Below are 8,692 nucleotides of genomic sequence, written 5' to 3'. Positions count from 1 at the left end.
TCTCTGTGCGGTGGATCTTTTTATACGTGGTGGTTTGTTATTCCAAATAAATTTGTATGTGGAGGAGTGTAATTCTTTCCAGTAACCCTTTGGAGGGGGTAACGGTAGCATTGAGCTGAAGAAGTTGATTCTAGGTAGGACGTCCATCTTGATTATTGATATACGTGCCTGTACTGAGTTTTTAAGTTTCGACCACCTGACAAGGTCGTATTTGATTTTGTTTTGGATTTTTATGTAATTGTGCTTCACCGTTTGGCTTATGGTGGGGAATATCTCAACTCCCAAACATCTAAATTGTTTTACCATCTGTATCTCTTTTGGGAGGGTTAGATTTCTTTTTGCAGGGGCGTTAAGTGGGAGGAAGGCCGACTTCGGCCAATTTATCCTAAATCCCGATAGATCTCCAAAGTCCTCAATCAGCTTGAGAAGCTGAGGCAATGCTGTGTTGGGGTTTTGCATGAACAGTATTACGTCGTCCGCATATAAACTAATTTTGTGTTGTGTGTGAAACGGAGGGCTAGGGCCTCCACAGGGTGCGTTTGATGGAACTGGCGGACACTATGGGGTTGTAACACCCGTTAAAGAATTACACAGAGGCGTGCTGCAGTTACTGGTTGTTATTTGATAGATTTCCAGGTGTGGTTGTCTACAGAGGAATACAATACAGTATACATTAATAACACAGTAGTGATGTACATAAACAAGAATATCCATTAGTAGTATAATGCAAATAGTAACTAGAGCATTCACTTAACCAGAGTTAATATACATAACCTACATAACCTATGTAGGGAATTACTCCTTCAGTGCATGTAAACAGTATAGGTAGGTGGACTGTAAACCAGGTGTAAGATACATTCAGTTCACTAGGGGTAATGAGTGAGTTATAGTTATAGCTTAGGCTAGCTAACGTGCGTCTAAGCTAGCCACGCAACGCAGCAGCATATCATAGGAGGGGCAACGTAAGTTGGCTAACGTGTAGCTAAGCTAACGGCGCAGTGTTTCAGTAACGGGGGGAATGACGTCAACAGGAATGGATCAGCGGGGACGCACTAAGTACAGAGTAAACTGAATGAACGAACTAAACGCAGGTACAGTACTCACGTTCATTGACGCACACGTTATCCCATGGGGACAGGGTAAACTACTACAGCACGTCGTTAGACAATAACACTGAGACCGGCTCGCTCACGTTAAAGGGGAGGAACTCTTAGAGGACCGGTACAGAACAAAGTAGTCGTCAGACAATAACACTGAGACCAGCTCGCTCACATTAAAGGGGAGGAACTCTTAAAGGGTCAGTACAGAACAAAGTAGTCTTATTAGCAGGGCTTTCCTACAGTGTGCCCTTGATTATGATTGGTTCTATGGATTGGGATTGTCTTATATATTGTGCTAAAGGCTCTAATGATAGATCGAATAGTCCGGGACTAAGAGGGCAACCCTGTCTGGCTGAGCGTGATACCGGAAAGATTTTGGAGATGATTGTACCTGTTGTAATCATGGCCGATGGGTCTTTGTATAATACTTTAATCATATCAATGAATCCTTTTCCTAACCCCATCCTTTCTAATACTGCCCATAGATACGACCATTCCAACCTGTCAAAAGCTTTCATTGCATCCAGGGACAGTATCGCCTTAGGTGTGTTGTCTTCCTTGTTGGCATCTAGTACGTGTAGTAATCGTCTTATGTTATCGGTGATCAAGCGACCTCTTATGAAGCCAGTTTGGTCTGGGTGAATTAAAGATGTCATATGCTTTTGTAGTCTGATGGCTAATACCTTAGAGTACAGTTTGATATCGGTTCCGAGGAGGCTTAAAGGTCTATAACTACCGCACTCGGTGGGGTCTTTGTCTTTTTTAAGGAGGACTGTTATGAGTGCAATATTGTCATTCTTATGGAAGTTCCCCTCCTTAACTGAGTATAAAATCATATTTAGTAATAAGGGTCCAATTATGTCCCAACAAGAGAGGTACATTTCTGGTGGGATACCGTCTCTTCCAGGAGCCCTACCACTTTGCATTTCAGATATGGCCTCCCTAAGTTCATCTAGTGTGATCGGTGTTTCTAACTGTTTAGCGTCATCCTCTGAAAGTTTAGGGAGAATAATTTGATTAAGATATGTGTCCATTTTGTTTTGATCGAAGGTCGTTTCTGATTTATATAAGTCGGAGTAGAATTCTTTGAATGTATCATTTATTTTTTCAGGGTCTGTTTCAAGTACTTGTTGTGCTCTAATGGTAGTTATATCTGCAAATTTTGCATTAATTCTTAATCGCATGGCTAATAGGTGACTAGGTTTAGAACCTTGGGAGTACTGCTGTTGTCTTGTGCTACGTATTTGTATTTCCGATTGTTGTCTGTATATGGCATTGATCTCTTTTTTTAGTACCTTAACTTGATTTTCTAGTCGAGTTGAGTTGTTGTATTTTAAAGAATTAAATAACGTTGAGTAAAGCGTTTCCAGCTCAGCCAGTTTTGTGCATCGATTCTTGCGCATTTTGGAGGAAAAGCTGTCAGTGAAATCTTTGATCATTCCCTTTACCGACATCCATATTATTCTGGGGTCTTGCACCGAGTTTGCATTCTCCCGTAGGAATACTATAAGAGCTTCTTTGAGTTGTGTAATGAATTCCTTGTTATTAAGCAGCATCGAGTTAAATCGCCATCTTGGGGCTCGGGAAGATAGTATACCAAATGTTCCTTTTAGGAGTAAATAACAGTGATCTGATAGTGCATTGGGTATCATTTCCACTTCATAGTTATCAAATAGTCTCGGGGATGCAAAGACATAATCTATTCTGGATAATGTGTTATGTCTCGCAGATCGACAAGAGTACTTTCGGGTCGTGGGATTAAGTGATCGCCATAAGTCATTTACACCTGTAATCTTCGACCAATCCTTTAATGCATTAGATGAATTCTTTTGTTCGCTGGAAAAGGCGAGGTAAGATTTGTCAATCCTTGGATTCCAAATGGCATTAAAATCCGCACCTATTATAAATGAGTAATCGGGAAGGTCTAACATTGCATTGGTTAGTGTAGTGAAGAAACCCACTTCGTACAAATTTGGGGCGTATACCGCTACCAACGCTATTTTCCTGTTCTTGTGTACAATCTTAGCTATAGTTATCCGACCATCTACATCAGACCATACTCCCTTTAATTCAATATTCAACTTACGTTTAACTACTATGGCTACACCCCGAGTTCTCGTACCAATAGAAGAGTGACTAATATTATGATATGTGTTGTCCGCTAACTTATCTATGTCTTTCTCTAGAATGTGCGTTTCGCTTAGCAGAGCAACGTCCACCTGTTCTTTTTTCATCAGTGTGAGCACGCTTTTGCGTTTGAGTTGGTTATTTATTCCCCCAGTGTTCCAGATCATTATATTCAAACTAGCCATAATCTATACATGTTGTAGTGTAGTTTTTGGTAATGCTTCTGGAGTGCGAGGCAACAATAGATATACATCCAACTAGTGAGGTCCCGTTGAGAGCCGAGCTTAAAAACATACATATATACAAATAAAAATCCCCTTCCCTCCCCTCCCACCGAGAGTCGTACAGGACAACCTTCGCGTATGACTCCCTCCCTTAAACCACCGGATATCCCAGAATGATCCAATTATTCTTAACATTCCTATGTATACCATAGGATCTAACATTCTAAATTCTACCATAAGTAGAATGTCAACCGTGGCTTGGCCACTTTACCGTTAAATAAAAATTAAAATAAGATAAAACTAAAAATAAAGACCAAAAATAAGCTTCAATTATCATGCCATAATCACTTACATTTTATATGAACTTGTGTAATTTATAATAACCCAGGCATAATATGGAGGTATTGAACTGAAAAGAGAACCTCAATAAATCAGAGAAAAGAGAAGAAAAAAAACAAGAAAAAAGGAAGAGAACATTAACTTAGATCTTAAAGCTTCTATCCCCAGGCCATCAGGCTGCTCAACGAACAATGAACACTACACAACAACCATCAAACGCACATAGCACACACATCCACACGCACACACTTTAAACAAACACACTGTAGCACCCACTCCCCACACTTTATAGCACACACTCACTTTAAACAAACACACTGTAGCACCCACTCCCCACACTTTATATTTATTGATAAAGGATTGCACTACAACTTGTACACCTTACTGTAAATTGTACCTAAATTGTACCTCATCCCATTTCTGCTTTGCACTATATAGTATTGTATATTAGTACACTGCATAGTATTGTATATTATATGGTAACTCAGTTACGTCTATTCTGCATCGAACATTGTACATATGTCTATACTGAACACTGTGACCTCATTTTCTACTTTTAATTTACATGCTATACTATGTTATTGATACTTATCTTGTCTAGCACAGTCTCTGGAGCGTAACAGTAAGAAGCATTTTGTATAAAAGTATTCTGTACTTCTGTATGACAACTATTAAAGAAACTTGAACTTGAAAAGAGCTTTGCTATGCTTAAACATCTAAAGTATAAATTGGAGAAGTAGTGGAAATATTTCCAATTAATAAAAAGCAGTTTTTAAATACGTATATGCAGCATTTCCCCTGGCCAGGGGTGGGCGATGATCCGTTGTGAAGAATGTTATTCCAGCCGGCCGCTGCTGTGATGGTTCTGTGGTTCTGCAGCTAGATGCTGTTGGTTATTCCCCCGAAGGGCTTCTGGTAGTATGTCTGGCCACGTATTGCTGTTATTTCAGAATGTTCCCTATATCAAAGAATGTTTTAGATGTTCTAGATTATTCCAATATGTCGTTTTTACAGTGTTCGAATGTTCCAGTATGTTCTGGAATGTTGTTAGAATTCCATACTCTTAAAATAAGGATCACTTCAACGCCATGTTCATCTTCTCTATATCGTTCCAATTTTGAATCCAATATGTCCGCAATAATAGAAGCCCAACGGGGAAAACATTCAATAACTCTGAGCTCGTAGGTCTCTCTGTCCCAAATCATCGGTTCATTAAAGTTTATACTATATGGTGTCCATGCATAACAGAGATTAAAAGGCCATTTATACACTATCCTGCGTTTTGTGCTGCCATGTATTTGGCTGCATCTTCAGGCGAGTTGAGGAAAACCCTTGCTCCTTGTTTATCGACGATGCGAAGTATTGCAGGGTATATTAATAGGGGTCTGTATTTCTCCAGATATAATTTAGACATCACCGTCTTGAACTTGGTTCGTAGGACCACCACCTCCCGACAATAATCTTCAAAACAGTGTATTGATATATCCTTGTATTTCAGATTGCCTTTCATCCTGCGAGTTTCACGAATAATCATTTATTTTATTCTGACTTGGCGCAGGATAACCAATATCACTCTGGGTCTAACGTTATTGTCACTGGATCGGGTCCCCAATCTGTAGCACTGCTCCACCTCGGGTACTTTAGGAAGGATCGCTGGTCCCAGGATTTTCTGTAATTCTGTCACAAACTCTTCAGGGTGTGCGCAGCTCACCGACTCATCCAGACGACTATACGAATATTCAGCTTGCGACTTTGATATTCCATCTTGAATATTTTGGCTTTCTGTTCTTCATTGATTCGCTTAAGCTCAACCGTTATATCGTTGAGCTCCGTGTTGAGTTCTTTGTAGTTTCCCTTCATCTCAGCAGTTAGATTAACGTTGATATCATCTACGTCTTTGTAGATCCGAACGAAATTTTGTTGGTGGTCTTCCAGGCCTGTTTCCAGTGCCACGGTGCGCTTAATATGTGCTTCGGCGTCCACTCTTAGCGCTTCTATTTTGCCTTCGATAGATTCTTTGATAGCTTCTACTTTTTGGGTTATTGTCTTCTCCATTGTCTCCATTATCTTCTCCATTTTTTTCATTTCCCGGATGATATATTCGGTGTCCGCGGAGGTATTTGTAGGGGTTGAACTTGAGGCGGCCGCTATCACGTCTATATTCTCCGCTATTTGTCTCATGTATCCTGTGGCCGTAGGCGAGTCCTCTGCGCTTGGTTTTGAGATCGTTTGATTTTTCTTTGGAGGCATCTCGATTCTTTCAGTCAATATAGTTAGTTGATAATCTCAGTTGATATATGCGTCAAGTTTTAAACGCATTGGTGGTCTATAAATATGTTTTTAAAACGGAAAAAAAAATAACGGGTGAGCAGCTGTGTCACATGCGACTTACTCCATTCTATAGCTGACCGGAAGTATTTTCTTTTAAAGTAGGGACTAGGGGATCAATAAAGGAATATCGGAAATGTGGACATCATAGCAGCATGGGGGAGGGGAGGTACGGGCATGGGCAGAGGAAAGACATAAATATCTGAATATAAAAATATGAGAAAAGTAATGTAAATGAGTAATGTAAATTAGAATGCTTTAAGAAAGGTTGATTTGCACAATAAGAGAAAATACTGCACAATGCAATGTAAATATAGAAGAAACAAATCTGTGTACCCTTCACATATCTCCAGAACAGTTTGTCCATTCACACTTAGCGAGTGTATTTCTGGGGACCCAAGGACCCTTGGCTAGGTTAGCTCAACAAACATGAATAAAAAACATTGGAGCAGCTAAAGAAAAAGCTAAAACAAGAGGGGTGGGGCCGGTGTCATGGAGTGAGGTCACACATTGCAACTGCTCCCCTAACTTTTACAAACTAAAGCTTTTAACTCATTGAGAGCCACGCCCTTTTCCCATATTTACTCAATGGCGCCAGCATTATTGACCATTTTAGCGATGTTTGCAGACCCATCGTGTGTTCTGTATTATAGCTATGGAGACAATAGTATGGCTCATTTGACAGGCATTGTTCATAGTCCATCACTGACTAATGAGTTAATTTCTACATACAGTAGTTTGTGCACTATTATACGCTAAACATCTGCCCTTTCCAAAATAGTATTTTTTCATAGATCACGAGATATGGCACATTATATGCAATATGCCCAAATCGTTCTGGTTGCCTGCCCGAAACCCCAAATACCTCCAAATCAAAGGTATATACCATGTACATGTGTGTCTTCACAAAATCGTTTTAACTCAAAACTGTGATCGTGTTTTATTCCAGTAAACTACATCACTGTGATCGGTACAGAAGCATGTTTTACGTAAAAAAAAAATACCAGCAGGTTACCTAAGATAGTCCTTACCTCAGTCAGGAACTACTCCAAAATGAATAAATCCCAGTCGATCCCATGGCGTTCGCAATTACTCGTGTATATCAGGGCTGTACGCTAAGCTTTTTCACTAGGGGCACAGGTGCCCCTAAATGAAAAATTTAGGGGCACAGAATCTTTTTAGGGGCAATTTTACCATTATAGTGCAAACAAATATGTTTCTCCTGCCTCATTACTGTGGTCCTTTTATTTAACATTTAAGTGCTTTTGTTTTCAGGTTTGTATCTTTTATAATGAACCAACTGAAGTATTACCACAGCTGCAAACATTTCTTCTTTCATTGATAACAGTGTATTAACAGTGTAACTGAGGGGTACAATTCCCTGACTGTATTGATAAGTATGGTATCCCTGGGCAAGGCCGGGCATGTCCAGACACATCTTGACGGTGACTTTGAACCTGGCTCCGGAGGCCGGTCCCTGGCGCCGGTGGACCGCTGTCCAATAGGAGAATGAACTATTATGGTCTGGGCTAAAGGGATATTCCGTGTATATGTACAAGGAATATACAGGGGATATCAAACGATATACAAATACTATGCAATATATATCAATAAATAAATATATATATTCGGTTTAATCTGATCCTTTGTAACAAACAGTGTTCATAGTCAGTATCTGCTGTTCTGCTGTTGATGGCAATAACTGGAATGGATTAGCAAAAATCACTGTTTTCAGGTTTGTATCTTTTATAATGAACCAACTGAAGTATTACCACAGCTGCAAACATTTCTTCTTTCATTGATAACAGTGTATTAACAGTGTAACTGAGGGGTACAATTCCCTGACTGTATTGATAAGTATGGTATCATTAAACCACTACCGCTTTATGTACTTTAATTACTGGCCATACAGTACACGATATATGAATATGATGAACACTTCCCACAATGAAATCGGTTCCAGTCAAAGGTATTAATCAAGTATTTAATGGAGCAAAAGGTACATATGATACTTTACATTATTCTTTGAATGCACTTGTAAGGCAAAGGAATATGCGTAGGCAAATCAATAACGAATGTCCATTCTCTGGTTACGCAGGAGGTAATTATACAACCTGAATCTTAGGGAATTATATCTATGGTGCACTAGTAAGATAGCGGGAGATACTGGAAGGGGTTCCCACTGGTTGTAAGCCAGCAGGGGGGGTAGAAGATCTGTCGGTAGTAGGACGTCTGGTCAACGATGACTAGGGAGACTTCAGGTACAGAAGCCGGTGCAGTAGCCTCTTGATCCACAGACGAATACAGCTTGGTTCTCTTGTAGACTGTAGCTCCACAGGGAAGAAAGCTAGTCGGCCTCAGGCTCTCTGGGCGCCGACTCAACTTGACTCCTCTCGGGGTAAATCCAACACGTGCAGGCGTCGGCGATTATCCGCTCCATAAATCACAGGACCAAAGCAAATATATTCCAGCCGCAAAGGGCTATGTAGTCGTCGGGTAGATTAATCCAGTGTACATGTCCATACGTCTCTCGTCTAGGTCTCCTCGGGTGAAAGCGACATGCGGTCGGCCCAG

This window comes from Notolepis coatsorum (assembly GCF_963971535.1).
Source record: "Notolepis coatsorum genome assembly, chromosome: 10".
NCBI lineage: Eukaryota > Metazoa > Chordata > Actinopteri > Aulopiformes > Paralepididae > Notolepis > Notolepis coatsorum.
This window is presented reverse-complemented; position numbering follows the sequence as displayed.